The following is a 27901-nucleotide window of genomic DNA, read 5'->3' on the forward strand; positions in this document are numbered from 1 at the left end:
TCTGTGAGAGTGTCTGTGAGAGTGTCTGTGAGAGTATAAAAGTCTGTGAGAGAGTGTCTGTGATAGTCTGTGAGAGTGTCTGTGATAGTCTGTGAGAGTGTCTGTGAGAGTCTGTAAGAGTGTGTCTGTGAGAGTCTGTGAGAGCGTGTGAGAGTCTGTGAGAGAGTGTGAGTCTGTGAGAGAGTGTCTGTGAGAGTCTGAGAGTGGCTGTGAGAGTCTGTAGGAGTGTCTGTGAGAGTATGTGAGAGAGTGTCTGTGAGAGAGTGTCTGTGAGAGTGTCTACAAGAGTCTGTGAGTGTCTGTGAGTGTCTGTGAGAGTGTGAGAGTGTCTGTGAGAGAGTGTCTGAGAGAGTGTCTGTGAGAGTGTCTGTGAGAGAGTGTCTGTGAGAGAGTGTGGAAGAGAGTCTGTGAGAGAGTCTGTGAGAGAGTGTCTGTGAGAGAGTCTGTGAGTGTATGTGAGGGTCTGTGAGTGTCTGTGAGAATCTGTGAGAGTCTGTGAGAGAGTGTCTGTGAGAGTCTGTGAGAAAGTGTGAGAGAGAGTCTGTGAGAGAGTGTCTGTGAGAGTGTGTGAGAGTGTCTGTGAGTGTCTGTGAGAGTCTGTGAGACAGTGTGAGAGTCTGTGAGAGTGTCTGTGAGAGAGTGTCTGTGAGAGAGTGTCTGTGAGAGTCTGTGAGTCTGTGAGAGAGAGTTTGTGAGAGAGTGTCTGTGAGAGAGTGTGAGAGAGTGTAAGAAAGTGTCTGAGAGTGTCTGTGAGAGTGTCTGTGAGAGAGTGTCTGTGAGAGAGTGTCTGTGAGAGAGTGTCTGTGAGAGTCTGAGAGAGTGTCTGTGAGAGTCTGTCTGTGAGAGTCTGTGAGAGTGTCTGTGATAGTCTGTAAGAGAGTGTCTGTGAGAGACTGTGAGAGACTGTCTGTGAGAGTGTCTGAGAGTGTCTGTGAGAGAGTGTCTGTGAGAGAGTGTCTGTGAGAGTCTGAGAGGGTGTCTGTGAGAGTCTGTGAGAGAGTGTCTTTGAGAGTCTGTAAGAGTCTGTGAGAGTGTCTGTGAGTCTGTAAGAGAGTGTCTGTGATAGTCTGTAAGAGAGTGTCTGTGAGAGTCTGTGAGAGACTGTGAGAGAGTCTGTAAGAGAGTGTCTGTGATAGTCTGTAAGAGAGTGTCTGTGAGAGTCTGTGAGAGAGTGGCTGTAAGAGTCTGTGAGAGTGTCTGTTAGTCTGTGAGAGAGTGTGAGAGTCTGTGAGAGAGTGTCTGTGAGAGAGTGTCTCTGTGAGTCTGTGAGAGTGTCTGTGAGAGTGTGTAAGATAGTGTCTGTGAGAGTCTGTCAGAGAGTGTGAGAGAGTGTCTGTGAGAGTCTGTGAGTGTCTGTGAGAGTGTGAAAGAGTGTCTGTGAGAGAGTCTGTCTACGAGAGTCTGTCTGTGAGAGTGTCTGTGAGAGTCTGTGAGAGTGTCAGAGTCTGTGAGAGAGTGTCTGTGAGAGTCTGTGAGAGTGTCTGTGAGAGAGTGTCTGTGAGAGTGTCTGTGAGTGTCTGTGAGAGAGTGTCTGTGAGAGAGTGTCTGTGAGAGAGTGTTTGTGAGAGAGTGTCTGTGAGAGAGTGTCTGTAAGAGTCTGTGAGAGTGTCTGTAAGAGTCTGTGAGAGAGTGTGAGAGTCTGTGAGAGAGTGTGAGAGTCTGTGAGAGAGTGTCTGTGAGAGAGTGTCTCTGTGAGTCTGTCAGAGTGTGTAAGAGAGTGTCTGTGAGAGTCTGTCAGAGAGTGTGAGAGAGTGTCTGTGAGAGTCTGTGAGTGTCTGTGAGAGTGTGAGAGAGTGTCTGTGAGAGAGTCTGTCTGCGAGAGTCTGTCTGTGAGAGTGTCTGTGAGAGTCTGTGAGAGTGTCAGAGTCTGTGAGAGAGTGTCTGTGAGAGTCTGTGAGAGTGTCTGTGAGAGAGTGTCTGTGAGAGAGTGTCTGTGAGAGAGTGTCTGTGAGTGTCTGTGAGAGAGTGTCTGTGAGAGAGTGTCTGTGAGAGAGTGTCTGTGAGAGAGTGTCTGTGAGAGTCTGAGAGTGTCTGTGAGTGTCTGTGAGTGTCTGTGAGAGAGTGTCTGTGAGAGAGTGTCTGTGAGAGTCTGAGAGTCTGAGAGTATCTGTGAGTGTCTGTGAGAGAGTGTCTGTGAGATTGTCTGTGAGATTGTCTGTGGGAGATTGTCTGTGAGAGTCTGTGAGAGAGTGTCTGTGCGAGAGTGTCTATGCGAGAGTGTCTGTGAGAGTCTGTGAGAGTGTCTGTGAGAGTCTGTGAGAGTCTGTGATAGTCTGTGAGAGTGTCTGTGAGAGTGTCTGTGAGAGTGTCTGTGAGAGTGTAAAAGTCTGTGAGAGAGTGTCTGTGATAGTCTGTGAGAGTGTCTGTGATAGTCTGTGAGAGTGTCTGTGAGAGTCTGTAAGAGTGTGTCTGTGAGAGTCTGTGAGAGCGTGTGAGAGTCTGTGAGAGAGTGTGAGTCTGTGAGAGAGTGTCTGTGAGAGTCTGAGAGTGTCTGTGAGAGTCTGTAGGAGTGTCTGTGAGAGTATGTGAGAGAGTGTCTGTGAGAGAGTGTCTGTGAGAGTGTCTGTGAGAGTCTGTGAGTGTCTGTGAGTGTCTGTGAGAGTGTGAGAGTGTCTGTGAGAGAGTGTCTGAGAGAGTGTCTGTGAGAGTGTCTGTGAGAGAGTGTCTGTGAGAGAGTGTGGAAGAGAGTCTGTGAGAGAGTCTGTGAGAGAGTGTCTGTGAGAGAGTCTGTGAGTGTATGTGAGGGTCTGTGAGTGTCTGTGAGAATCTGTGAGAGTCTGTGAGAGAGTGTCTGAGAGAGTCTGTCTGTGAGAGTGTCTGTGAGAGTGTAAGTCTGTGAGAGTGTCAGTCTGTGAGAGAGAGTCTGTGAGAGAGTGTCTGCGAGAGAGTGTCTGTGAGAGTGTCTTTGAGAGTCTGAGAGTGTCTGTGAAAGTCTGAGAGAGTGTCTGTGAGAGTCTGTGATAATCTGTGAGAGTGTCTGTGAGGTGTCTGTGAGAGTCTGTGGGAGAGTGTCAGTGAGAGTCTGTAAGAGTCTGTGATTGTCTGTGAGAGTATCTGTTAGAGTCTGTGAGAGTGTGAGAGTCTGTGAGAGAGTCTGTGAGAGAGTGTCTGTGTGAGTCTGTGAGAGTGTCTGTGATAGTGTGTAAGAGAGTGTCTGTGAGAGTCTGTGAGAGAGTGTCTGAGAGTCTGTGAGTGTCTGTGAGAGAGTGTCTGTGAGAGAGTCTGTCTGCGAGAGTCTGTCTGTGAGAGTGTCTGTGAGAGTCTGTGAGAGTGTCAGAGTCTGTGAGAGAGTGTCTGTGAGAGTCTGTGAGAGTGTCTGTGAGAGAGTGTCTGTGAGAGAGTGTCTGTGAGAGTGTCTGTGAGTGTCTGTGAGAGAGTGTCTGTGAGAGAGTGTCTGTGAGAGAGTGTTTGTGAGAGAGTGTCTGTGAGAGAGTGTCTGTAAGAGTCTGTGAGAGTGTCTGTAAGAGTCTGTGAGAGAGTGTGAGAGTCTGTGAGAGAGTGTGAGAGTCTGTGAGAGAGTGTCTGTGAGAGAGTGTCTCTGTGAGTCTGTCAGAGTGTGTAAGAGAGTGTCTGTGAGAGTCTGTCAGAGAGTGTGAGAGAGTGTCTGTGAGAGTCTGTGAGTGTCTGTGAGAGTGTGAGAGAGTGTCTGTGAGAGAGTCTGTCTGCGAGAGTCTGTCTGTGAGAGTGTCTGTGAGAGTCTGTGAGAGTGTCAGAGTCTGTGAGAGAGTGTCTGTGAGAGTCTGTGAGAGTGTCTGTGAGAGAATGTCTGTGAGAGAGTGTCTGTGAGAGAGTGTCTGTGAGTGTCTGTGAGAGAGTGTCTGTGAGAGAGTGTCTGTGAGAGAGTGTCTGTGAGAGAGTGTCTGTGAGAGAGTGTCTGTGAGAGTCTGAGAGTGTCTGTGAGTGTCTGTGAGTGTCTGTGAGAGAGTGTCTGTGAGAGAGTGTCTGTGAGAGTCTGAGAGTCTGAGAGTGTCTGTGAGTGTCTGTGAGAGAGTGTCTGTGAGATTGTCTGTGAGATTGTCTGTGGGAGATTGTCTGTGAGAGTCTGTGAGAGAGTGTCTGTGCGAGAGTGTCTATGCGAGAGTGTCTGTGAGAGTCTGTGAGAGTGTCTGTGAGAGTCTGTGAGAGTCTGTGATAGTCTGTGAGAGTGTCTGTGAGAGTGTCTGTGAGAGTGTCTGTGAGAGTGTAAAAGTCTGTGAGAGAGTATCTGTGATAGTCTGTGAGAGTGTCTGTGATAGTCTGTGAGAGTGTCTGTGAGAGTCTGTAAGAGTGTGTCTGTGAGAGTCTGTGAGAGCGTGTGAGAGTCTGTGAGAGAGTGTGAGTCTGTGAGAGAGTGTCTGTGAGAGTCTGAGAGTGTCTGTGAGAGTCTGTAGGAGTGTCTGTGAGAGTATGTGAGAGAGTGTCTGTGAGAGAGTGTCTGTGAGAGTGTCTGTGAGAGTCTGTGAGTGTCTGTGAGTGTCTGTGAGAGTGTGAGAGTGTCTGTGAGAGAGTGTCTGAGAGAGTGTCTGTGAGAGTGTCTGTGAGAGAGTGTCTGTGAGAGAGTGTGGAAGAGAGTCTGTGAGAGAGTCTGTGAGAGAGTGTCTGTGAGAGAGTCTGTGAATGTATGTGAGGGTCTGTGAGTGTCTGTGAGAATCTGTGAGAGTCTGTGAGAGAGTGTCTGAGAGAGTCTGTCTGTGAGAGTGTCTGTGAGAGTGTAAGTCTATGAGAGTGTCAGTCTGTGAGAGAGAGTCTGTGAGAGAGTGTCTGCGAGAGAGTGTCTGTGAGAGTGTCTTTGAGAGTCTGAGAGTGTCTGTGAAAGTCTGAGAGAGTGTCTGTGAGAGTCTGTGATAATCTGTGAGAGTGTCTGTGAGGTGTCTGTGAGAGTCTGTGGGAGAGTGTCAGTGAGAGTCTGTAAGAGTCTGTGATTGTCTGTGAGAGTATCTGTTAGAGTCTGTGAGAGTGTGAGAGTCTGTGAGAGAGTCTGTGAGAGAGTGTCTGTGTGAGTCTGTGAGAGTGTCTGTGATAGTGTGTAAGAGAGTGTCTGTGAGAGTCTGTGAGAGAGTGTCTGAGAGTCTGTGAGTGTCTGTGAGAGAGTGTGAGAGTGTCTGTGAGAGAGTGTCTGTGAGAGAGTCTGCGAGCGATTGTCTGTGAGAGTGTATGTGAGAGAGTCTGTGAGAGAGTCTGTGAGATTGTCTGTGGGAGATTGTCTGTGAGAGTCTGTGAGAGAGTGTCTGTGCGAGAGTGTCTGTGCGAGAGTGTCTGTGAGAGTCTGTGAGAGTGTCTGTGAGAGTCTGTGAGAGTCTGTGATAGTCTGTGAGAGTGTCTATGAGAGTGTCTGTGAGAGTGTCTGTGAGAGTGTAAAAGTCTGTGAGAGAGTGTCTGTGATAGTCTGTGAGAGTGTCTGTGATAGTCTGTGAGAGTGTCTGTGAGAGTGTCTGTGAGAGTGTCTGTGAGAGTCTGTGAGTGTCTGTGAGAGTGTGAGAGGGTGTCTGAGAGTGTCTGTGAGAGAGTGTCTGTGAGAGAGTGTCTGTGAGAGAGTCTGTGAGAAAGTGTCTGTGAGAGAGTGTCTGTGAGAGTCTGTAAGAGAGTGTCTGTGAGTGTCTGTGAGAGTCTGTGAGAGTGTCTGTGAGAGAGTGTCTGCTAGAGTCTGTCTGTGAGAGTGTCTGTGAGAGTGTCTGTGAGAGAGTGTCTTTGAGAGAGTGTCTATGAGAGTGTCTGTGAGTGTCTGTGAGAGAGTGTCTGTGAGAGAGTGTCTGTGAGAGTGTCTGTGAGAGAGTGTCTGTGAGAGAGTGTCTGTGAGAGAGTGTCTGTGAGAGAGTGTCTGTGAGAGAGTGTCTGTGAGAGTCTGAGAGTCTGAGAGTATCTGTGAGAGTCTGTGAGAGAGTGTCAGTGAGAGTCTGTAAGAGTCTGTGAGATTGTCTGTTAGAGGTTGTGAGAGTGTGAGTCTGTGAGAGTGTCTGTGAGAGAGTTTCTGTGAGAGTCTGTCAGAGAGTGTGAGAGAGTGTCTGTGAGAGTCTGTGAGTGAGTGTGAGAGAGTGTCTGTGAGAGTCTGTGAGAAAGTGTGAGAGAGAGTCTGTGAGAGAGTGTCTGTGAGAGTGTGTGAGTGTCTGTGAGTGTCTGTGAGAGTCTGTGAGACAGTGTGAGAGTCTGTGAGAGTGTCTGTGAGAGAGTGTCTGTGAGAGAGTGTCTGTGAGAGTCTGTGAGTCTGTGAGAGAGAGTTTGTGAGAGAGTGTCTGTGAGAGAGTGTGAGAGAGTGTAAGAAAGTGTCTGAGAGTGTCTGTGAGAGTGTCTGTGAGAGAGTGTCTGTGAGAGAGTGTCTGTGAGAGAGTGTCTGTGAGAGTCTGAGAGTGTCTGTGAGAGTCTGTCTGTGAGAGTCTGTGAGAGTGTCTGTGATAGTCTGTAAGAGAGTGTCTGTGAGAGACTGTGAGAGACTGTCTGTGAGAGTGTCTGAGAGTGTCTGTGAGAGAGTGTCTGTGAGAGTCTGAGAGGGTGTCTGTGAGAGTCTGTGAGAGAGTGTCTTTGAGAGTCTGTAAGAGTCTGTGAGAGTGTCTGTGAGTCTGTAAGAGAGTGTCTGTGATAGTCTGTAAGAGAGTGTCTGTGAGAGTCTGTGAGAGACTGTGAGAGAGTCTGTAAGAGAGTGTCTGTGATAGTCTGTAAGAGAGTGTCTGTGAGAGTCTGTGAGAGAGTGTCTGTAAGAGTCTGTGAGAGTGTATGTTAGTCTGTGAGAGAGTGTGAGAGTCTGTGAGAGAGTGTCTGTGAGAGAGTGTCTCTGTGAGTCTGTGAGAGTATCTGTGAGAGTATGTAAGAGAGTGTCTGTGAGAGTCTGTCAGAGAGTGTGAGAGAGTGTCTGTGAGAGTCTGTGAGTGTCTGTGAGAGTGTGAGAGAGTGTCTGTGAGAGAGTCTGTCTGCGAGAGTCTGTCTGTGAGAGTGTCTGTGAGAGTCTGTGAGAGTGTCAGAGTCTGTGAGAGAGTGTCTGTGAGAGTCTGTGAGAGTGTCTGTGAGAGAGTGTCTGTGAGAGAGTGTCTGTGAGAGTGTCTGTGAGTGTCTGTGAGAGAGTGTCTGTGAGAGAGTGTCTGTGAGAGAGTGTCTGTGAGAGAGTCTGTGAGAGTGTCTGTGAGTGTCTGTGAGAGAGTGTCTGTGAGAGAGTGTCTGTGAGAGAGTGTTTGTGAGAGAGTGTCTGTGAGAGAGTGTCTGTAAGAGTCTGTGAGAGTGTCTGTAAGAGTCTGTGAGAGAGTGTGAGAGTCTGTGAGAGAGTGTGAGAGTCTGTGAGAGAGTGTCTGTGAGAGAGTGTCTCTGTGAGTCTGTGAGAGTGTGTAAGAGAGTGTCTGTGAGAGTCTGTCAGAGAGTGTGAGAGAGTGTCTGTGAGAGTCTGTGAGTGTCTGTGAGAGTGTGAGAGAGTGTCTGTGAGAGAGTCTGTCTGCGAGAGTCTGTCTGTGAGAGAGTGTCTGTGAGAGTCTGTGAGAGTGTCTGTGAGAGAGTGTCTGTGAGAGAGTGTCTGTGAGAGAGTGTCTGTGAGTGTCTGTGAGAGAGTGTCTGTGAGAGAGTGTCTGTGAGAGAGTATCTGTGAGAGAGTGTCTGTGAGAGTCTGAGAGTGTCTGTGAGTGTCTGTGAGTGTCTGTGAGAGAGTGTCTGTGAGAGAGTGTCTGTGAGAGTCTGAGAGTGTCTATGAGTGTCTGTGAGAGAGTGTCTGTGAGAGTCTGAGAGTCTGAGAGTGTCTGTGAGTGTCTGTGAGAGAGTGTCTGTGAGATTGTCTGTGAGATTGTCTGTGAGATTGTCTGTGAGATTGTCTGTGAGAGTGTCTGTGAGAGTCTGTGAGAGAGTGTCTGTGAGAGTGTCTGTGAGTGTCTGTGAGAGTCTGTGAGACAGTGTGAGAGTCTGTGAGAGAGTGTCTAAGAGTCTGTGAGAGAGTGTCTGTGAGAGAGTGTCTGTGAGAGAGTGTCTGTGAGAGAGTGTCTGTGAGAGTCTGTGAGAGTGTCTGTGAGAGTCTGTGAGAGTGTCTGTGAGAGTCTGTGAGAGTGTCTAAGAGTCTGTGAGAGAGTGTCTAAGAGTGTGAGAGAGTGTCTGTGAGAGAGTGTCTATGAGAGAGTGTCTGTGAGAGAGTGTCTGTGAGAGAGTGTCTGTGAGAGTCTGAGAGAGTGTCTGTGAGAGTCTGTCTGTGAGAGTCTGTGAGAGTGTCTGTGATAGTCTGTAAGAGAGTGTCTGTGAGAGACTGTCTGTGAGTCTGTGAGAGTGTCTGTTAGTCTGTGAGAGAGTGTGAGAGTCTGTAAGAGAGTGTCTGTGATAGTCTGTAAGAGAGTGTCTGTGAGAGACTGTGAGAGAGTGTCTATGAGAGGCTGTAAGAGTCTGTGAGAGAGTGTCTGTAAGAGTCTGTGAGAGTGTCTGTTAGTCTGTGAGAGAGTGTGAGAGTCTGTGAGAGAGTGTCTGTGAGAGAGTCTCTGTGAGTCTGTGAGAGTGTCTGTGAGAGTGTGTAAGAGAGTGTCTGTGAGAGTCTGTCAGAGAGTGTGAGAGAGTGCCTGTGAGAGAGTGTCTGAGAGTCTGTGAGTATCTGTGAGAGAGTGTGAGTGTCTGTGAGAGAGTGTCTGTGAGAGAGTCTGTGAGGGATTGTCTGTGAGAGTGTATGTGAGACAGTCTGTGAGAGAGTATGTGAGAGTATCTGTGAGAGAGTGTCTGTGAGAGTCTGGGAGAGAGACAGTCTGTGAGATAGTCTGTGAGAGTGTCTGTGAGTCTGTAAAAGTCTGTGAGAGAGTGTCTGTGATAGTCTGAGAGTGTCTGTGAGAGTCTCTGAGAGAGTGTGAGTCTGTGAGAGAGTGTCTGTGAGAGTGTCTGTGAGAGAGTGTCTGTGAGAGTGTCTGTGAGAGAGTGTCTGTGAGAGTCTGAGAGAGTGTCTGTGAGAGTCTGTCTGTGAGAGTCTGTGAGAGTGTCTGTGATAGTCTGTAAGAGAGTGTCTGTGAGAGACTGTGAGAGACTGTCTGTGAGAGTGTCTGAGAGTGTCTGTGAGAGAGTGTCTGTGAGAGAGTGTCTGTGAGAGTCTGAGAGGGTGTCTGTGAGAGTCTGTGAGAGAGTATCTTTGAGAGTCTGTAAGAGTCTGTGAGAGTGTCTGTGAGTCTGTAAGAGAGTGTCTGTGATAGTCTGTAAGAGAGTGTCTGTGAGAGTCTGTGAGAGACTGTAAGAGAGTGTCTGCTAGAGTCTGTCTGTGAGAGTGTCTGTGAGAGTGTCTGTGAGAGAGTGTCTTTGAGAGAGTGTCTATGAGAGTGTCTGTGAGTGTCTGTGAGAGAGTGTCTGTGAGAGAGTGTCTGTGAGAGTGTCTGTGAGAGAGTGTCTGTGAGAGAGTGTCTGTGAGAGAGTGTCTGTGAGACTCTGAGAGTCTGAGAGTATCTTTGAGAGTCTGTGAGAGAGTGTCAGTGAGAGTCTGTAAGAGTCTGTCAGAGTGTCTGTTAGAGGTTGTGAGAGTGTGAGTCTGTGAGAGTGTCTGTGAGAGAGTTTCTGTGAGAGTCTGTCAGAGAGTGTGAGAGAGTGTCTGTGAGAGTCTGTGAGTGAGTGTGAGAGAGTGTCTGTGAGAGTCTGTGAGAAAGTGTGAGAGAGAGTCTGTGAGAGAGTGTCTGTGAGAGTGTGTGAGAGTGTCTGTGAGTGTCTGTGAGAGTCTGTGAGACAGTGTGAGAGTCTGTGAGAGTGTCTGTGAGAGAGTGTCTGTGAGAGAGTGTCTGTGAGAGTCTGTGAGTCTGTGAGAGAGAGTTTGTGAGAGAGTGTCTGTGAGAGAGTGTGAGAGAGTGTAAGAAAGTGTCTGAGAGTGTCTGTGAGAGTGTCTGTGAGAGAGTGTCTGTGAGAGAGTGTCTGTGAGAGAGTGTCTGTGAGAGTCTGAGAGAGTGTCTGTGAGAGTCTGTCTGTGAGAGTCTGTGAGAGTGTCTGTGATAGTCTGTAAGAGAGTGTCTGTGAGAGACTGTCTGTGAGAGTGTCTGAGAGTGTCTGTGAGAGAGTGTCTGTGAGAGAGTGTCTGTGAGAGTCTGAGAGGGTGTCTGTGAGAGTCTGTGAGAGAGTGTCTTTGAGAGTCTGTAAGAGTCTGTGAGAGTGTCTGTGAGTCTGTAAGAGAGTGTCTGTGATAGTCTGTAAGAGAGTGTCTGTGAGAGTCTGTGAGAGACTGTGAGAGAGTCTGTAAGAGAGTGTATGTGATAGTCTGTAAGAGAGTGTCTGTGAGAGTCTGTGAGAGAGTGTCTGTAAGAGTCTGTGAGAGTGTCTGTTAGTCTGTGAGAGAGTGTGAGAGTCTGTGAGAGAGTGTCTGTGAGAGAGTGTCTCTGTGAGTCTGTGAGAGTGTCTGTGAGAGTGTGTAAGATAGTGTCTGTGAGAGTCTGTCAGAGAGTGTGAGAGAGTGTCTGTGAGAGTCTGTGAGTGTCTGTGAGAGTGTGAGAGAGTGTCTGTGAGAGAGTCTGTCTGCGAGAGTCTGTCTGTGAGAGTGTCTGTGAGAGTCTGTGAGAGTGTCAGAGTCTGTGAGAGAGTGTCTGTGAGAGTCTGTGAGAGTGTCTGTGAGAGAGTGTCTGTGAGAGAGTGTCTGTGAGAGTGTCTGTGAGTGTCTGTGAGAGAGTGTCTGTGAGAGAGTGTCTGTGAGAGAGTGTTTGTGAGAGAGTGTCTGTGAGAGAGTGTCTGTAAGAGTCTGTGAGAGTGTCTGTAAGAGTCTGTGAGAGAGTGTGAGAGTCTGTGAGAGAGTGTGAGAGTCTGTGAGAGAGTGTCTGTGAGAGAGTGTCTCTGTGAGTCTGTGAGAGTGTGTAAGAGAGTGTCTGTGAGAGTCTGTCAGAGAGTGTGAGAGAGTGTCTGTGAGAGTCTGTGAGTGTCTGTGAGAGTGTGAGAGAGTGTCTGTGAGAGAGTCTGTCTGCGAGAGTCTGTCTGTGAGAGTGTCTGTGAGAGTCTGTGAGAGTGTCAGAGTCTGTGAGAGAGTGTCTGTGAGAGTCTGTGAGAGTGTCTGTGAGAGAGTGTCTGTGAGAGAGTGTCTGTGAGAGAGTGTCTGTGAGTGTCTGTGAGAGAGTGTCTGTGAGAGAGTGTCTGTGAGAGAGTGTGAGAGAGTGTCTGTGAGAGAGTGTCTGTGAGAGTCTGAGAGTGTCTGTGAGTGTCTGTAAGTGTCTGTGAGAGAGTGTCTGTGAGAGAGTGTCTGTGAGAGTCTGAGAGTGTCTGTGAGTGTCTGTGAGAGAGTGTCTGTGAGAGTCTGAGAGTCTGAGAGTGTCTGTGAGAGAGTGTCTGTGAGATTGTCTGTGAGATTGTCTGTGGGAGATTGTCTGTGAGAGTCTGTGAGAGAGTGTCTGTGCGAGAGTGTCTATGCGAGAGTGTCTGTGAGAGTCTGTGAGAGTGTCTGTGAGAGTCTGTGAGAGTCTGTGAGAGTCTGTGAGAATGTCTGTGAGAGTGTCTGTGAGAGTGTCTGTGAGAGTGTAAAAGTCTGTGAGAGAGTGTCTGTGATAGTCTGTGAGAGTGTCTGTGATAGTCTGTGAGAGTGTCTGTGAGAGTCTGTAAGAGTGTGTCTGTGAGAGTCTGTGAGAGCGTGTGAGAGTCTGTGAGAGAGTGTGAGTCTGTGAGAGAGTGTCTGTGAGAGTCTGAGAGTGTCTGTGAGAGTCTGTAGGAGTGTCTGTGAGAGTATGTGAGAGAGTGTCTGTGAGAGAGTGTCTGTGAGAGTGTCTGTGAGAGTCTGTGAGTGTCTGTGAGTGTCTGTGAGAGTGTGAGAGTGTCTGTGAGAGAGTGTCTGAGAGAGTGTCTGTGAGAGTGTCTGTGAGAGAGTGTCTGTGAGAGAGTGTGGAAGAGAGTCTGTGAGAGAGTCTGTGAGAGAGTGTCTGTGAGAGAGTCTGTGAGTGTATGTGAGGGTCTGTGAGTGTCTGTGAGAATCTGTGAGAGTCTGTGAGAGAGTGTCTGAGAGAGTCTGTCTGTGAGAGTGTCTGTGAGAGTGTAAGTCTGTGAGAGTGTCAGTCTGTGAGAGAGAGTCTGTGAGAGAGTGTCTGCGAGAGAGTGTCTGTGAGAGTGTCTTTGAGAGTCTGAGAGTGTCTGTGAAAGTCTGAGAGAGTGTCTGTGAGAGTCTGTGATAATCTGTGAGAGTGTCTGTGAGGTGTCTGTGAGAGTCTGTGGGAGAGTGTCAGTGAGAGTCTGTAAGAGTCTGTGATTGTCTGTGAGAGTATCTGTTAGAATCTGTGAGAGTGTGAGAGTCTGTGAGAGAGTCTGTGAGAGAGTGTCTGTGTGAGTCTGTGAGAGTGTCTGTGATAGTGTGTAAGAGAGTGTCTGTGAGAGTCTGTGAGAGAGTGTCTGAGAGTCTGTGAGTGTCTGTGAGAGAGTGTGAGAGTGTCTGTGAGAGAGTGTCTGTGAGAGAGTGTATGTGAGAGTCTGAGAGTCTGAGAGTATCTGTGAGAGTCTGTGAGAGAGTGTCAGTGAGAGTCTGTAAGAGTCTGTGAGAGTGTCTGTTAGAGGTTGTGAGAGTGTGAGTCTGTGAGAGTATCTGTGAGAGAGTTTCTGTGAGAGTCTGTCAGAGAGTGTGAGAGAGTGTCTGTGAGAGTCTGTGAGTGAGTGTGAGAGAGTGTCTGTGAGAGTCTGTGAGAAAGTGTGAGAGAGAGTCTGTGAGAGAGTGTCTGTGAGAGTGTGTGAGAGTGTCTGTGAGTGTCTGTGAGAGTCTGTGAGACAGTGTGAGAGTCTGTGAGAGTGTCTGTGAGAGAGTGTCTGTGAGAGAGTGTCTGTGAGAGTCTGTGAGTCTGTGAGAGAGAGTTTGTGAGAGAGTGTCTGTGAGAGAGTGTGAGAGAGTGTAAGAAAGTGTCTGAGAGTGTCTGTGAGAGTGTCTGTGAGAGAGTGTCTGTGAGAGAGTGTCTGTGAGAGAGTGTCTGTGAGAGTCTGAGAGAGTGTCTGTGAGAGTCTGTCTGTGAGAGTCTGTGAGAGTGTCTGTGATAGTCTGTAAGAGAGTGTCTGTGAGAGACTGTGAGAGACTGTCTGTGAGAGTGTCTGAGAGTGTCTGTGAGAGAGTGTCTGTGAGAGAGTGTCTGTGAGAGTCTGAGAGGGTGTCTGTGAGAGTCTGTGAGAGAGTGTCTTTGAGAGTCTGTAAGAGTCTGTGAGAGTGTCTGTGAGTCTGTAAGAGAGTGTCTGTGATAGTCTGTAAGAGAGTGTCTGTGAGAGTCTGTGAGAGACTGTGAGAGAGTGTCTGCTAGAGTCTGTCTATGAGAGTGTCTGTGAGAGTGTCTGTGAGAGAGTGTCTTTGACAGAGTGTCTATGAGAGTGTCTGTGAGTGTCTGTGAGAGAGTGTCTGTGAGAGAGTGTCTGTGAGAGTGTCTGTGAGAGAGTGTCTATGAGAGAGTGTCTGTGAGAGAGTGTCTGTGAGAGAGTGTCTGTGAGAGTCTGAGAGTCTGAGAGTATCTGTGAGAGTCTGTGAGAGAGTGTCAGTGAGAGTCTGTAAGAGTCTGTGAGAGTGTCTGTTAGAGGTTGTGAGAGTGTGAGTCTGTGAGAGTGTCTGTGAGAGAGTTTCTGTGAGAGTCTGTCAGAGAGTGTGAGAGAGTGTCTGTGAGAGTCTGTGAGTGAGTGTGAGAGAGTGTCTGTGAGAGTCTGTGAGAAAGTGTGAGAGAGAGTCTGTGAGAGAGTGTCTGTGAGAGTGTGTGAGAGTGTCTGTGAGTGTCTGTGAGAGTCTGTGAGACAGTGTGAGAGTCTGTGAGAGTGTCTGTGAGAGAGTGTCTGTGAGAGAGTGTCTGTGAGAGTCTGTGAGAGAGAGTTTGTGAGAGAGTGTCTGTGAGAGAGTGTGAGAGAGTGTAAGAAAGTGTCTGAGAGTGTCTGTGAGAGTGTCTGTGAGAGAGTGTCTGTGAGAGAGTGTCTGTGAGAGAGTGTCTGTGAGAGTCTGAGAGAGTGTCTGTGAGAGTCTGTCTGTGAGAGTCTGTGAGAGTGTCTGTGATAGTCTGTAAGAGAGTGTCTGTGAGAGACTGTGAGAGACTGTCTGTGAGAGTGTCTGAGAGTGTCTGTGAGAGAGTGTCTGTGAGAGAGTGTCTGTGAGAGTCTGAGAGGGTGTCTGTGAGAGTCTGTGAGAGAGTGTCTTTGAGAGTCTGTAAGAGTCTGTGAGAGTGTCTGTGAGTCTGTAAGAGAGTGTCTGTGATAGTCTGTAAGAGAGTGTCTGTGAGAGTCTGTGAGAGACTGTGAGAGAGTCTGTAAGAGAGTGTCTGTGATAGTCTGTAAGAGAGTGTCTGTGAGAGTCTGTGAGAGAGTGTCTGTAAGAGTCTGTGAGAGTGTCTGTTAGTCTGTGAGAGAGTGTGAGAGTCTGTGAGAGAGTGTCTGTGAGAGAGTGTCTCTGTGAGTCTGTGAGAGTGTCTGTGAGAGTGTGTAAGATAGTGTCTGTGAGAGTCTGTCAGAGAGTGTGAGAGAGTGTCTGTGAGAGTCTGTGAGTGTCTGTGAGAGTGTGAGAGAGTGTCTGTGAGAGTCTGTCTGCGAGAGTCTGTCTGTGAGAGTGTCTGTGAGAGTCTGTGAGAGTGTCAGAGTCTGTGAGAGAGTGTCTGTGAGAGTCTGTGAGAGTGTCTGTGAGAGAGTGTCTGTGAGAGTGTCTGTGAGTGTCTGTGAGAGAGTGTCTGTGAGAGAGTGTCTGTGAGAGAGTGTTTGTGAGAGAGTGTCTGTGAGAGAGTGTCTGTAAGAGTCTGTGAGAGTGTCTGTAAGAGTCTGTGAGAGAGTGTGAGAGTCTGTGAGAGAGTGTGAGAGTCTGTGAGAGAGTGTCTGTGAGAGAGTGTCTCTGTGAGTCTGTCAGAGTGTGTAAGAGAGTGTCTGTGAGAGTCTGTCAGAGAGTGTGAGAGAGTGTCTGTGAGAGTATGTGAGTGTCTGTGAGAGTGTGAGAGAGTGTCTGTGAGAGAGTCTGTCTGCGAGAGTCTGTCTGTGAGAGTGTCTGTGAGAGTCTGTGAGAGTGTCAGAGTCTGTGAGAGAGTGTCTGTGAGAGTCTGTGAGAGTGTCTGTGAGAGAGTGTCTGTGAGAGAGTGTCTGTGAGAGAGTGTCTGTGAGTGTCTGTGAGAGAGTGTCTGTGAGAGAGTGTCTGTGAGAGAGTGTCTGTGAGAGAGTGTCTGTGAGAGTCTGAGAGTGTCTGTGAGTGTCTGTGAGTGTCTGTGAGAGAGTGTCTGTGAGAGAGTGTCTGTGAGAGTCTGAGAGTCTGAGAGTGTCTGTGAGTGTCTGTGAGAGAGTGTCTGTGAGATTGTCTGTGAGATTGTCTGTGGGAGATTGTCTGTGAGAGTCTGTGAGAGAGTGTCTGTGCGAGAGTGTCTATGCGAGAGTGTCTGTGAGAGTCTGTGAGAGTGTCTGTGAGAGTCTGTGAGAGTGTCTGTGAGAGTGTCTGTGAGAGTGTCTGTGAGAGTGTAAAAGTCTGTGAGAGAGTGTCTGTGATAGTCTGTGAGAGTGTCTGTGATAGTCTGTGAGAGTGTCTGTGAGAGTCTGTAAGAGTGTGTCTGTGAGAGTCTGTGAGAGCGTGTGAGAGTCTGTGAGAGAGTGTGAGTCTGTGAGAGAGTGTCTGTGAGAGTCTGAGAGTGTCTGTGAGAGTCTGTAGGAGTGTCTGTGAGAGTATGTGAGAGAGTGTCTGTGAGAGAGTGTCTGTGAGAGTGTCTACGAGAGTCTGTGAGTGTCTGTGAGTGTCTGTGAGAGTGTGAGAGTGTCTGTGAGAGAGTGTCTGAGAGAGTGTCTGTGAGAGTGTCTGTGAGAGAGTGTCTGTGAGAGAGTGTGGAAGAGAGTCTGTGAGAGAGTCTGTGAGAGAGTGTCTGTGAGAGAGTCTGTGAGTGTATGTGAGGGTCTGTGAGTGTCTGTGAGAATCTGTGAGAGTCTGTGAGAGAGTGTCAGTGAGAGAGTGTCTGTGAGAGTCTGTGAGAGAGAGTTTGTGAGAGAGTGTCTGTGAGAGAGTGTGAGAGAGTGTAAGAAAGTGTCTGAGAGTGTCTGTGAGAGTGTCTGTGAGAGAGTGTCTGTGAGAGAGTGTCTGTGAGAGAGTGTCTGTGAGAGTCTGAGAGAGTGTCTGTGAGAGTCTGTCTGTGAGAGTCTGTGAGAGTGTCTGTGATAGTCTGTAAGAGAGTGTCTGTGAGAGACTGTGAGAGACTGTCTGTGAGAGTGTCTGAGAGTGTCTGTGAGAGAGTGTCTGTGAGAGAGTGTCTGTGAGAGTCTGAGAGGGTGTCTGTGAGAGTCTGTGAGAGAGTGTCTTTGAGAGTCTGTAAGAGTCTGTGAGAGTGTCTGTGAGTCTGTAAGAGAGTGTCTGTGATAGTCTGTAAGAGAGTGTCTGTGAGAGTCTGTGAGAGACTGTGAGAGAGTCTGTAAGAGAGTGTCTGTGATAGTCTGTAAGAGAGTGTCTGTGAGAGTCTGTGAGAGAGTGTCTGTAAGAGTCTGTGAGAGTGTCTGTTAGTCTGTGAGAGAGTGTGAGAGTCTGTGAGAGAGTGTCTGTGAGAGAGTGTCTCTGTGAGTCTGTGAGAGTGTCTGTGAGAGTGTGTAAGATAGTGTCTGTGAGAGTCTGTCAGAGAGTGTGAGAGAGTGTCTGTGAGAGTCGGTGAGTGTCTGTGAGAGTGTGAGAGAGTGTCTGTGAGAGAGTCTGTCTGCGAGAGTCTGTCTGTGAGAGTGTCTGTGAGAGTCTGTGAGAGTGTCAGAGTCTGTGAGAGAGTGTCTGTGAGAGTCTGTGAGAGTGTCTGTGAGAGAGTGTCTGTGAGAGTGTCTGTGAGTGTCTGTGAGAGAGTGTCTGTGAGAGAGTGTCTGTGAGAGAGTGTTTGTGAGAGAGTGTCTGTGAGAGAGTGTCTGTAAGAGTCTGTGAGAGTGTCTGTAAGAGTCTGTGAGAGAGTGTGAGAGTCTGTGAGAGAGTGTGAGAGTCTGTGAGAGAGTGTCTGTGAGAGAGTGTCTCTGTGAGTCTGTCAGAGTGTGTAAGAGAGTGTCTGTGAGAGTCTGTCAGAGAGTGTGAGAGAGTGTCTGTGAGAGTATGTGAGTGTCTGTGAGAGTGTGAGAGAGTGTCTGTGAGAGAGTCTGTCTGCGAGAGTCTGTCTGTGAGAGTGTCTGTGAGAGTCTGTGAGAGTGTCAGAGTCTGTGAGAGAGTGTCTGTGAGAGTCTGTGAGAGTGTCTGTGAGAGAGTGTCTGTGAGAGAGTGTCTGTGAGAGAGTGTCTGTGAGTGTCTGTGAGAGAGTGTCTGTGAGAGAGTGTCTGTGAGAGAGTGTCTGTGAGAGAGTGTCTGTGAGAGTGTGAGAGTGTCTGTGAGTGTCTGTGAGTGTCTGTGAGAGAGTGTCTGTGAGAGAGTGTCTGTGAGAGTCTGAGAGTCTGAGAGTGTCTGTGAGTGTCTGTGAGAGAGTGTCTGTGAGATTGTCTGTGAGATTGTCTGTGGGAGATTGTCTGTGAGAGTCTGTGAGAGAGTGTCTGTGCGAGAGTGTCTATGCGAGAGTGTCTGTGAGAGTCTGTGAGAGTGTCTGTGAGAGTCTGTGAGAGTGTCTGTGAGAGTGTCTGTGAGAGTGTCTGTGAGAGTGTAAAAGTCTGTGAGAGAGTGTCTGTGATAGTCTGTGAGAGTGTCTGTGATAGTCTGTGAGAGTGTCTGTGAGAGTCTGTAAGAGTGTGTCTGTGAGAGTCTGTGAGAGCGTGTGAGAGTCTGTGAGAGAGTGTGAGTCTGTGAGAGAGTGTCTGTGAGAGTCTGAGAGTGTCTGTGAGAGTCTGTAGGAGTGTCTGTGAGAGTATGTGAGAGAGTGTCTGTGAGAGAGTGTCTGTGAGAGTGTCTACGAGAGTCTGTGAGTGTCTGTGAGTGTCTGTGAGAGTGTGAGAGTGTCTGTGAGAGAGTGTCTGAGAGAGTGTCTGTGAGAGTGTCTGTGAGAGAGTGTCTGTGAGAGAGTGTGGAAGAGAGTCTGTGAGAGAGTCTGTGAGAGAGTGTCTGTGAGAGAGTCTGTGAGTGTATGTGAGGGTCTGTGAGTGTCTGTGAGAATCTGTGAGAGTCTGTGAGAGAGTGTCAGTGAGAGTCTGTAAGAGTCTGTGAGAGTGTCTGTTAGAGGTTGTGAGAGTGTGAGTCTGTGAGAGTGTCTGTGAGAGAGTTTCTGTGAGAGTCTGTCAGAGAGTGTGAGAGAGTGTCTGTGAGAGTCTGTGAGTGAGTGTGAGAGAGTGTCTGTGAGAGTCTGTGAGAAAGTGTGAGAGAGAGTCTGTGAGAGAGTGTCTGTGAGAGTGTGTGAGAGTGTCTGTGAGTGTCTGTGAGAGTCTGTGAGACAGTGTGAGAGTCTGTGAGAGTGTCTGTGAGAGAGTGTCTGTGAGAGAGTGTCTGTGAGAGTCTGTGAGTCTGTGAGAGAGAGTTTGTGAGAGAGTGTCTGTGAGAGAGTGTGAGAGAGTGTAAGAAAGTGTCTGAGAGTGTCTGTGAGAGTGTCTGTGAGAGAGTGTCTGTGAGAGAGTGTCTGTGAGAGAGTGTCTGTGAGAGTCTGAGAGAGTGTCTGTGAGAGTCTGTCTGTGAGAGTCTGTGAGAGTGTCTGTGATAGTCTGTAAGAGAGTGTCTGTGAGAGACTGTGAAAGACTGTCTGTGAGAGTGTCTGAGAGTGTCTGTGAGAGAGTGTCTGTGAGAGAGTGTCTGTGAGAGTCTGAGAGGGTGTCTGTGAGAGTCTGTGAGAGAGTGTCTTTGAGAGTCTGTAAGAGTCTGTGAGAGTGTCTGTGAGTCTGTAAGAGAGTGTCTGTGATAGTCTGTAAGAGAGTGTCTGTGAGAGTCTGTGAGAGACTGTGAGAGAGTCTGTAAGAGAGTGTCTGTGATAGTCTATAAGAGAGTGTCTGTGAGAGTCTGTGAGAGAGTGTCTGTAAGAGTCTGTGAGAGTGTCTGTTAGTCTGTGAGAGAGTGTGAGAGTCTGTGAGAGAGTGTCTGTGAGAGAGTGTCTCTGTGAGTCTGTGAGAGTGTCTGTGAGAGTGTGTAAGATAGTATCTGTGAGAGTCTGTCAGAGAGTGTGAGAGAGTGTCTGTGAGAGTCTGTGAGTGTCTGTGAGAGTGTGAGAGAGTGTCTGTGAGAGAGTCTGTCTGCGAGAGTCTGTCTGTGAGAGTGTCTGTGAGAGTCTATGAGAGTGTCAGAGTCTGTGAGAGAGTGTCTGTGAGAGTCTGTGAGAGTGTCTGTGAGAGAGTGTCTGTGAGAGTGTCTGTGAGTGTCTGTGAGAGAGTGTCTGTGAGAGAGTGTCTGTGAGAGAGTGTTTGTGAGAGAGTGTCTGTGAGAGAGTGTCTGTAAGAGTCTGTGAGAGTGTCTGTAAGAGTCTGTGAGAGAGTGTGAGAGTCTGTGAGAGAGTGTGAGAGTCTGTGAGAGAGTGTCTGTGAGAGAGTGTCTCTGTGAGTCTGTCAGAGTGTGTAAGAGAGTATCTGTGAGAGTCTGTCAGAGAGTGTGAGAGAGTGTCTGTGAGAGTCTGTGAGTGTCTGTGAGAGTGTGAGAGAGTGTCTGTGAGAGAGTCTGTCTGCGAGAGTCTGTCTGTGAGAGTGTCTGTGAGAGTCTGTGTGAGTGTCAGAGTCTGTGAGAGAGTGTCTGTGAGAGTCTGTGAGAGTGTCTGTGAGAGAGTGTCTGTGAGAGAGTGTCTGTGAGAGAGTGTCTGTGAGTGTCTGTGAGAGAGTGTCTGTGAGAGAGTGTCTGTGAGAGAGTGTCTGTGAGAGAGTGTCTGTGAGAGTCTGAGAGTGTCTGTGAGTGTCTGTGAGAGAGTGTCTGTGAGAGAGTGTCTGTGAGAGAGTGTCTGTGAGAGTCTGAGAGTCTGAGAGTGTCTGTGAGTGTCTGTGAGAGAGTGTCTGTGAGATTGTCTGTGAGATTGTCTGTGGGAGATTGTCTGTGAGAGTCTGTGAGAGAGTGTCTGTGCGAGAGTGTCTATGCGAGAGTGTCTGTGAGAGTCTGTGAGAGTGTCTGTGAGAGTCTGTGAGAGTCTGTGATAGTCTGTGAGAGTGTCTGTGAGAGTGTCTGTGAGAGTGTCTGTGAGAGTGTCTGTGAGAGTGTCTGTGAGAGTGTAAAAGTCTGTGAGAGAGTGTCTGTGATAGTCTGTGAGAGTGTCTGTGATAGTCTGTGAGAGTGTCTGTGAGAGTCTGTAAGAGTGTGTCTGTGAGAGTCTGTGAGAGCGTGTGAGAGTCTGTGAGAGAGTGTGAGTCTGTGAGAGAGTGTCTGTGAGAGTCTGAGAGTGTCTGTGAGAGTCTGTAGGAGTGTCTGTGAGAGTATGTGAGAGAGTGTCTGTGAGAGGGTGTCTGTGAGAGTGTCTGTGAGAGTCTGTGAGTGTCTGTGAGTGTCTGTGAGAGTGTGAGAGTGTCTGTGAGAGAGTGTCTGAGAGAGTGTCTGTGAGAGTGTCTGTGAGAGAGTGTCTGTGAGAGAGTGTGGAAGAGAGTCTGTGAGAGAGTCTGTGAGAGAGTGTCTGTGAGAGAGTCTGTGAGTGTATGTGAGGGTCTGTGAGTGTCTGTGAGAATCTGTGAGAGTCTGTGAGAGAGTGTCTGAGAGAGTCTGTCTGTGAGAGTGTCTGTGAGAGTGTAAGTCTGTGAGAGTGTCAGTCTGTGAGAGAGAGTCTGTGAGAGAGTGTCTGCGAGAGAGTGTCTGTGAGAGTGTCTTTGAGAGTCTGAGAGTGTCTGTGAAAGTCTGAGAGAGTGTCTGTGAGAGTCTGTGATAATCTGTGAGAGTGTCTGTGAGGTGTCTGTGAGAGTCTGTGGGAGAGTGTCAGTGAGAGTCTGTAAGAGTCTGTGATTGTCTGTGAGAGTATCTGTTAGAGTCTGTGAGAGTGTGAGAGTCTGTGAGAGAGTCTGTGAGAGAGTGTCTGTGTGAGTCTGTGAGAGTGTCTGTGATAGTGTATAAGAGAGTGTCTGTGAGAGTCTGTGAGAGAGTGTCTGAGAGTCTGTGAGTGTCTGTGAGAGAGTGAGAGAGTGTCTGTGAGAGAGTCTGTCTGCGAGAGTCTGTCTGTGAGAGTGTCTGTGAGAGTCTGTGAGAGTGTCAGAGTCTGTGAGAGAGTGTCTGTGAGAGTCTGTGAGAGTGTCTGTGAGAGAGTGTCTGTGAGAGAGTGTCTGTGAGAGTGTCTGTGAGTGTCTGTGAGAGAGTGTCTGTGAGAGAGTATCTGTGAGAGAGTGTTTGTGAGAGAGTGTCTGTGAAAGAGTGTCTGTAAGAGTCTGTGAGAGTGTCTGTGAGAGTCTGTGAGTGTCTGTGAGTGTCTGTGAGAGTGTGAGAGTGTCTGTGAGAGAGTGTCTGAGAGAGTGTCTGTGAGAGTGTCTGTGAGAGAGTGTCTGTGAGAGAGTGTGGAAGAGAGTCTGTGAGAGAGTCTGTGAGAGAGTGTCTGTGAGAGAGTCTGTGAGTGTATGTGAGGGTCTGTGAGTGTCTGTGAGAATCTGTGAGAGTCTGTGAGAGAGTGTCTGAGAGAGTCTGTCTGTGAGAGTGTCTGTGATAGTGTAAGTCTGTGAGAGTGTCAGTCTGTGAGAGAGAGTCTGTGAGAGAGTGTCTGCGAGAGAGTGTCTGTGAGAGTGTCTTTGAGAGTCTGAGAGTGTCTGTGAAAGTCTGAGAGAGTGTCTGTGAGAGTCTGTGATAATCTGTGAGAGTGTCTGTGAGGTGTCTGTGAGAGTCTGTGGGAGAGTGTCAGTGAGAGTCTGTAAGAGTCTGTGATTGTCTGTGAGAGTATCTGTTAGAGTCTGTGAGAGTGTGAGAGTCTGTGAGAGAGTCTGTGAGAGAGTGTCTGTGTGAGTCTGTGAGAGTGTCTGTGATAGTGTGTAAGAGAGTGTCTGTGAGTCTGTGAGAGAGTGTCTGAGAGTCTGTGAGTGTCTGTGAGAGAGTGAGAGAGTGTCTGTGAGAGAGTCTGTCTGCGAGAGTCTGTCTGTGAGAGTGTCTGTGAGAGTCTGTGAGAGTGTCAGAGTCTGTGAGAGAGTGTCTGTGAGAGTCTGTGAGAGTGTCTGTGAGAGAGTGTCTGTGAGAGAGTGTCTGTGAGAGTGTCTGTGAGTGTCTGTGAGAGAGTGTCTGTGAAAGAGTGTCTGTGAGAGAGTGTTTGTGAGAGAGTGTCTGTGAGAGAGTGTCTGTAAGAGTCTGTGAGAGTGTCTGTAAGAGTCTGTGAGAGAGTGTGAGAGTCTGTGAGAGAGTGTGAGAGTCTTTGAGAGAGTGTCTGTGAGAGAGTGTCTCTGTGAGTCTGTCAGAGTGTGTAAGAGAGTGTCTGTGAAAGTCTGTCAGAGAGTGTGAGAGAGTGTCTGTGAGAGTCTGTGAGTGTCTGTGAGAGTGTGAGAGAGTGTCTGTGAGAGAGTCTGTCTGCGAGAGTCTGTCTGTGAGAGTGTCTGTGAGAGTCTGTGAGAGTGTCAGAGTCTGTGAGAGAGTGTCTGTGAGAGTCTGTGAGAGTGTCTGTGAGAGAGTGTCTGTGAGAGAGTGTCTGTGAGAGAGTGTCTGTGAGAGAGTGTCTGTGAGAGAGTGTCTGTGAGAGTCTGAGAGTGTCTGTGAGTGTCTGTGAGTGTCTGTGAGAGAGTGTCTGTGAGAGAGTGTCTGTGAGAGTCTGAGAGTCTGAGAGTGTCTGTGAGTGTCTGTGAGAGAGTGTCTGTGAGATTGTCTGTGAGATTGTCTGTGGGAGATTGTCTGTGAGAGTCTGTGAGAGAGTGTCTGTGCGAGAGTGTCTATGCGAGAGTGTCTGTGAGAGTCTGTGAGAGTGTCTGTGAGATTCTGTGAGAGTCTGTGATAGTCTGTGAGAGTGTCTGTGAGAGTGTCTGTGAGAGTGTCTGTGAGAGTGTCTGTGAGAGTGTAAAAGTCTGTGAGAGAGTGTCTGTGATAGTCTGTGAGAGTGTCTGTGATAGTCTGTGAGAGTGTCTGTGAGAGTCTGTAAGAGTGTGTCTGTGAGAGTCTGTGAGAGCGTGTGAGAGTCTGTGAGAGAGTGTGAGTCTGTGAGAGAGTGTCTGTGAGAGTCTGAGAGTGTCTGTGAGAGTCTGTAGGAGTGTCTGTGAGAGTATGTGAGAGAGTGTCTGTGAGAGAGTGTCTGTGAGAGTGTCTGTGAGAGTCTGTGAGTGTCTGTGAGTGTCTGTGAGAGTGTGAGAGTGTCTGTGAGAGAGTGTCTGAGAGAGTGTCTGTGAGAGTGTCTGTGAGAGAGTGTCTGTGAGAGAGTGTGGAAGAGAGTCTGTGAGAGAGTCTGTGAGAGAGTGTCTGTGAGAGAGTCTGTGAGTGTATGTGAGGGTCTGTGAGTGTCTGTGAGAATCTGTGAGAGTCTGTGAGAGAGTGTCTGAGAGAGTCTGTCTGTGAGAGTGTCTGTGAGAGTGTAAGTCTGTGAGAGTGTCAGTCTGTGAGAGAGAGTCTGTGAGAGAGTGTCTGCGAGAGAGTGTCTGTGAGAGTGTCTTTGAGAGTCTGAGAGTGTCTGTGAAAGTCTGAGAGAGTGTCTGTGAGAGTCTGTGATAATCTGTGAGAGTGTCTGTGAGGTGTCTGTGAGAGTCTGTGGGAGAGTGTCAGTGAGAGTCTGTAAGAGTCTGTGATTGTCTGTGAGAGTATCTGTTAGAGTCTGTGAGAGTGTGAGAGTCTGTGAGAGAGTCTGTGAGAGAGTGTCTGTGTGAGTCTGTGAGAGTGTCTGTGATAGTGTGTAAGAGAGTGTCTGTGAGAGTCTGTGAGAGAGTGTCTGAGAGTCTGTGAGTGTCTGTGAGAGAGTGTGAGAGTGTCTGTGAGAGAGTGTCTGTGAGAGAGTCTGCGAGCGATTGTCTGTGAGAGTGTATGTGAGAGAGTCTGTGAGAGAGTCTGTGAGATTGTCTGTGGGAGATTGTTTGTGAGAGTCTGTGAGAGAGTGTCTGTGCGAGAGTGTCTATGCGAGAGTGTCTGTGAGAGTCTGTGAGAGTGTCTGTGAGAGTCTGTGAGAGTCTGTGATAGTCTGTGAGAGTGTCTATGAGAGTGTCTGTGAGAGTGTAAAAGTCTGTGAGAGAGTGTCTGTGATAGTCTGTGAGAGTGTCTGTGATAGTCTGTGAGAGTGTCTGTGAGAGTGTCTATGAGAGTGTCTGTGAGAGTCTGTGAGTGTGTGTGAGAGTGTGAGAGGGTGTCTGAGAGTGTCTGTGAGAGAGTGTCTGTGAGAGAGTGTCTGTGAGAGAGTCTGTGAGAAAGTGTCTGTGAGAGAGTGTCTGTGAGAGTCTGTAAGAGAGTGTCTGTGAGAGTCTGTGAGTGTCTGTGAGAGTCTGTGAGAGTGTCTGTGAGAGAGTGTCTGCTAGAGTCTGTCTGTGAGAGTGTCTGTGAGAGTGTCTGTGAGAGAGTGTCTTTGAGAGAGTGTCTGTGAGTGTCTGTGAGAGAGTGTCTGTGAGAGAGTGTCTGTGAGAGTGTCTGTGAGAGAGTGTCTGTGAGAGAGCGTCTGTGAGAGAGTGTCTGTGAGAGAGTGTCTGTGAGAGTCTGAGAGTCTGAGAGTATCTGTGAGAGTCTGTGAGAGAGTGTCAGTGAGAGTCTGTAAGAGTCTGTGAGAGTGTCTGTTAGAGGTTGTGAGAGTGTGAGTCTGTGAGAGTGTCTGTGAGAGAGTTTCTGTGAGAGTCTGTCAGAGAGTGTGAGAGAGTGTCTGTGAGAGTCTGTGAGTGAGTGTGAGAGAGTGTCTGTGAGAGTCTGTGAGAAAGTGTGAGAGAGAGTCTGTGAGAGAGTGTCTGTGAGAGTGTGTGAGAGTGTCTGTGAGTGTCTGTGAGAGTCTGTGAGACAGTGTGAGAGTCTGTGAGAGTGTCTGTGAGAGAGTGTCTGTGAGAGAGTGTCTGTGAGAGTCTGTGAGTCTGTGAGAGAGAGTTTGTGAGAGAGTGTCTGTGAGAGAGTGTGAGAGAGTGTAAGAAAGTGTCTGAGAGTGTCTGTGAGAGTGTCTGTGAGAGAGTGTCTGTGAGAGAGTGTCTGTGAGAGAGTGTCTGTGAGAGTCTGAGAGAGTGTCTGTGAGAGTCTGTCTGTGAGAGTCTGTGAGAGTGTCTGTGATAGTCTGTAAGAGAGTGTCTGTCAGAGACTGTGAGAGACTGTCTGTGAGAGTGTCTGAGAGTGTCTGTGAGAGAGTGTCTATGAGAGGGTGTCTGTGAGAGTCTGTGAGAGAGTGTCTTTGAGAGTCTGTAAGAGTCTGTGATAGTGTCTGTGAGTCTGTAAGAGAGTGTCTGTGATAGTCTGTAAGAGAGTGTCTGTGAGAGTCTGTGAGAGACTGTGAGAGAGTCTGTAAGAGAGTGTCTGTGATAGTCTGTAAGAGAGTGTCTGTGAGAGTCTGTGAGAGAGTGTCTGTAAGAGTCTGTGAGAGTGTCTGTTAGTCTGTGAGAGAGTGTGAGAGTCTGTGAGAGAGTGTCTGTGAGAGAGTGTCTCTGTGAGTCTGTGAGAGTGTCTGTGAGAGTATGTAAGAGAGTGTCTGTGAGAGTCTGTCAGAGAGTGTGAGAGAGTGTCTGTGAGAGTCTGTGAGTGTCTGTGAGAGTGTGAGAGAGTGTCTGTGAGAGAGTCTGTCTGCGAGAGTCTGTCTGTGAGAGTGTCTGTGAGAGTCTGTGAGAGTGTCAGAGTCTGTGAGAGAGTGTCTGTGAGAGTCTGTGAGAGTGTCTGTGAGAGAGTGTCTGTGAGAGAGTGTCTGTGAGAGAGTGTCTGTGAGTGTCTGTGAGAGAGTGTCTGTGAGAGAGTGTCTGTGAGAGAGTGTTTGTGAGAGAGTGTCTGTGAGAGAGTGTCTGTAAGAGTCTGTGAGAGTGTCTGTAAGAGTCTGTGAGAGAGTGTGAGAGTCTGTGAGAGAGTGTGAGAGTCTGTGAGAGAGTGTCTGTGAGAGAGTGTCTCTGTGAGTCTGTGAGAGTGTGTAAGAGAGTGTCTGTGAGAGTCTGTCAGAGAGTGTGAGAGAGTGTCTGTGAGAGTCTGTGAGTGTCTGTGAGAGTGTGAGAGAGTGTCTGTGAGAGAGTCTGTCTGCGAGAGTCTGTCTGTGAGAGAGTGTCTGTGAGAGTCTGTGAGAGTGTCTGTGAGAGAGTGTCTGTGAGAGAGTGTCTGTGAGTGTCTGTGAGAGAGTGTCTGTGAGAGAGTGTCTGTGAGAGAGTGTCTGTGAGAGAGTATCTGTGAGAGTCTGAGAGTGTCTGTGAGTGTCTGTGAGAGAGTGTCTGTGAGAGAGTGTCTGTGAGAGTCTGAGAGTGTCTGTGAGTGTCTGTGAGAGAGTGTCTGTGAGAGTCTGAGAGTCTGAGAGTGTCTGTGAGTGTCTGTGAGAGAGTGTCTGTGAGATTGTCTGTGAGATTGTCTGTGAGATTGTCTGTGAGATTGTCTGTGAGAGTGTCTGTGAGAGTCTGTGGGAGAGTGTCTGTGAGAGTGTCTGTGAGTGTCTGTGAGAGTCTGTGAGACAGTGTGAGAGTCTGTGAGAGAGTGTCTAAGAGTCTGTGAGAGAGTGTCTGTGAGAGAGTGTCTGTGAGAGAGTGTCTGTGAGAGAGTGTCTGTGAGAGTCTGTGAGAGTGTCTGTGAGAGTCTGTGAGAGTGTCTGTGAGAGTCTGTGAGAGAGTGTCTAAGAGTCTGTGAGAGAGTGTCTAAGAGTCTGTGAGAGAGTGTCTGTGAGAGAGTGTCTATGAGAGAGTGTCTATGAGAGAGTGTCTGTGAGAGAGTGTCTGTGAGAGAGTGTCTGTGAGAGAGTGTCTGTGAGAGTCTGAGAGAGTGTCTGTGAGAGTCTGTCTGTGAGAGTCTGTGAGAGTGTCTGTGATAGTCTGTAAGAGAGTGTCTGTGAGAGACTGTCTGTGAGTCTGTGAGAGTGTCTGTTAGTCTGTGAGAGAGTGTGAGAGTCTGTAAGAGAGTGTCTGTGATAGTCTGTAAGAGAGTGTCTGTGAGAGACTGTGAGAGAGTGTCTATGAGAGGCTGTAAGAGTCTGTGAGAGAGTGTCTGTAAGAGTCTGTGAGAGTGTCTGTTAGTCTGTGAGAGAGTGTGAGAGTCTGTGAGAGAGTGTCTGTGAGAGAGTCTCTGTGAGTCTGTGAGAGTGTCTGTGAGAGTGTGTAAGAGAGTGTCTGTGAGAGTCTGTCAGAGAGTATGAGAGAGTGCCTGTGAGAGAGTGTCTGAGAGTCTGTGAGTGTCTGTGAGAGAGTGTGAGTGTCTGTGAGAGAGTGTCTGTGAGAGAGTCTGTGAGGGATTGTCTGTGAGAGTGTATGTGAGACAGTCTGTGAGAGAGTATGTGAGAGTATCTGTGAGAGAGTGTCTGTGAGAGTCTGGGAGAGAGACAGTCTGTGAGATAGTCTGTGAGAGTGTCTGTGAGTCTGTAAAAGTCTGTGAGAGAGTGTCTGTGATAGTCTGAGAGTGTCTGTGAGAGTCTGTGAGAGAGTGTGAGTCTGTGAGAGAGTGTCTGTGAGAGTCTGTGAGAGTGTCTGTGAGAGTCTGTGAGAGAGTGTCTAAGAGTCTGTGAGAGAGTGTCTGTGAGAGAGTGTCTATGAGAGAGTGTCTGTGAGAGAGTGTCTGTGAGAGAGTGTCTGTGAGAGAGTGTTTGTGAGAGAGTGTCTGTGAGAGAGTGTCTGTAAGAGTCTGTGAGAGTGTCTGTAAGAGTCTGTGAGAGAGTGTGAGAGTCTGTGAGAGAGTGTGAGAGTCTGTGAGAGAGTGTCTGTGAGAGAGTGTCTCTGTGAGTCTGTCAGAGTGTGTAAGAGAGTGTCTGTGAGAGTCTGTCAGAGAGTGTGAGAGAGTGTCTGTGAGAGTCTGTGAGTGTCTGTGAGAGTGTGAGAGAGTGTCTGTGAGAGAGTCTGTCTGCGAGAGTCTGTCTGTGAGAGTGTCTGTGAGAGTCTGTGAGAGTGTCAGAGTCTGTGAGAGAGTGTCTGTGAGAGTCTGTGAGAGTGTCTGTGAGAGAGTGTCTGTGAGAGAGTGTCTGTGAGAGAGTGTCTGTGAGTGTCTGTGAGAGAGTGTCTGTGAGAGAGTGTCTGTGAGAGAGTGTCTGTGAGAGAGTGTCTGTGAGAGTCTGAGAGTGTCTGTGAGTGTCTGTGAGTGTCTGTGAGAGAGTGTCTGTGAGAGAGTGTCTGTGAGAGTCTGAGAGTCTGAGAGTGTCTGTGAGTGTCTGTGAGAGAGTGTCTGTGAGATTGTCTGTGAGATTGTCTGTGGGAGATTGTCTGTGAGAGTCTGTGAGAGAGTGTCTGTGCGAGA

Source organism: Triturus cristatus, chromosome 1_1 (genome assembly GCF_964204655.1).
Source record: "Triturus cristatus chromosome 1_1, aTriCri1.1, whole genome shotgun sequence".
NCBI classification, from domain to species: domain Eukaryota; kingdom Metazoa; phylum Chordata; class Amphibia; order Caudata; family Salamandridae; genus Triturus; species Triturus cristatus.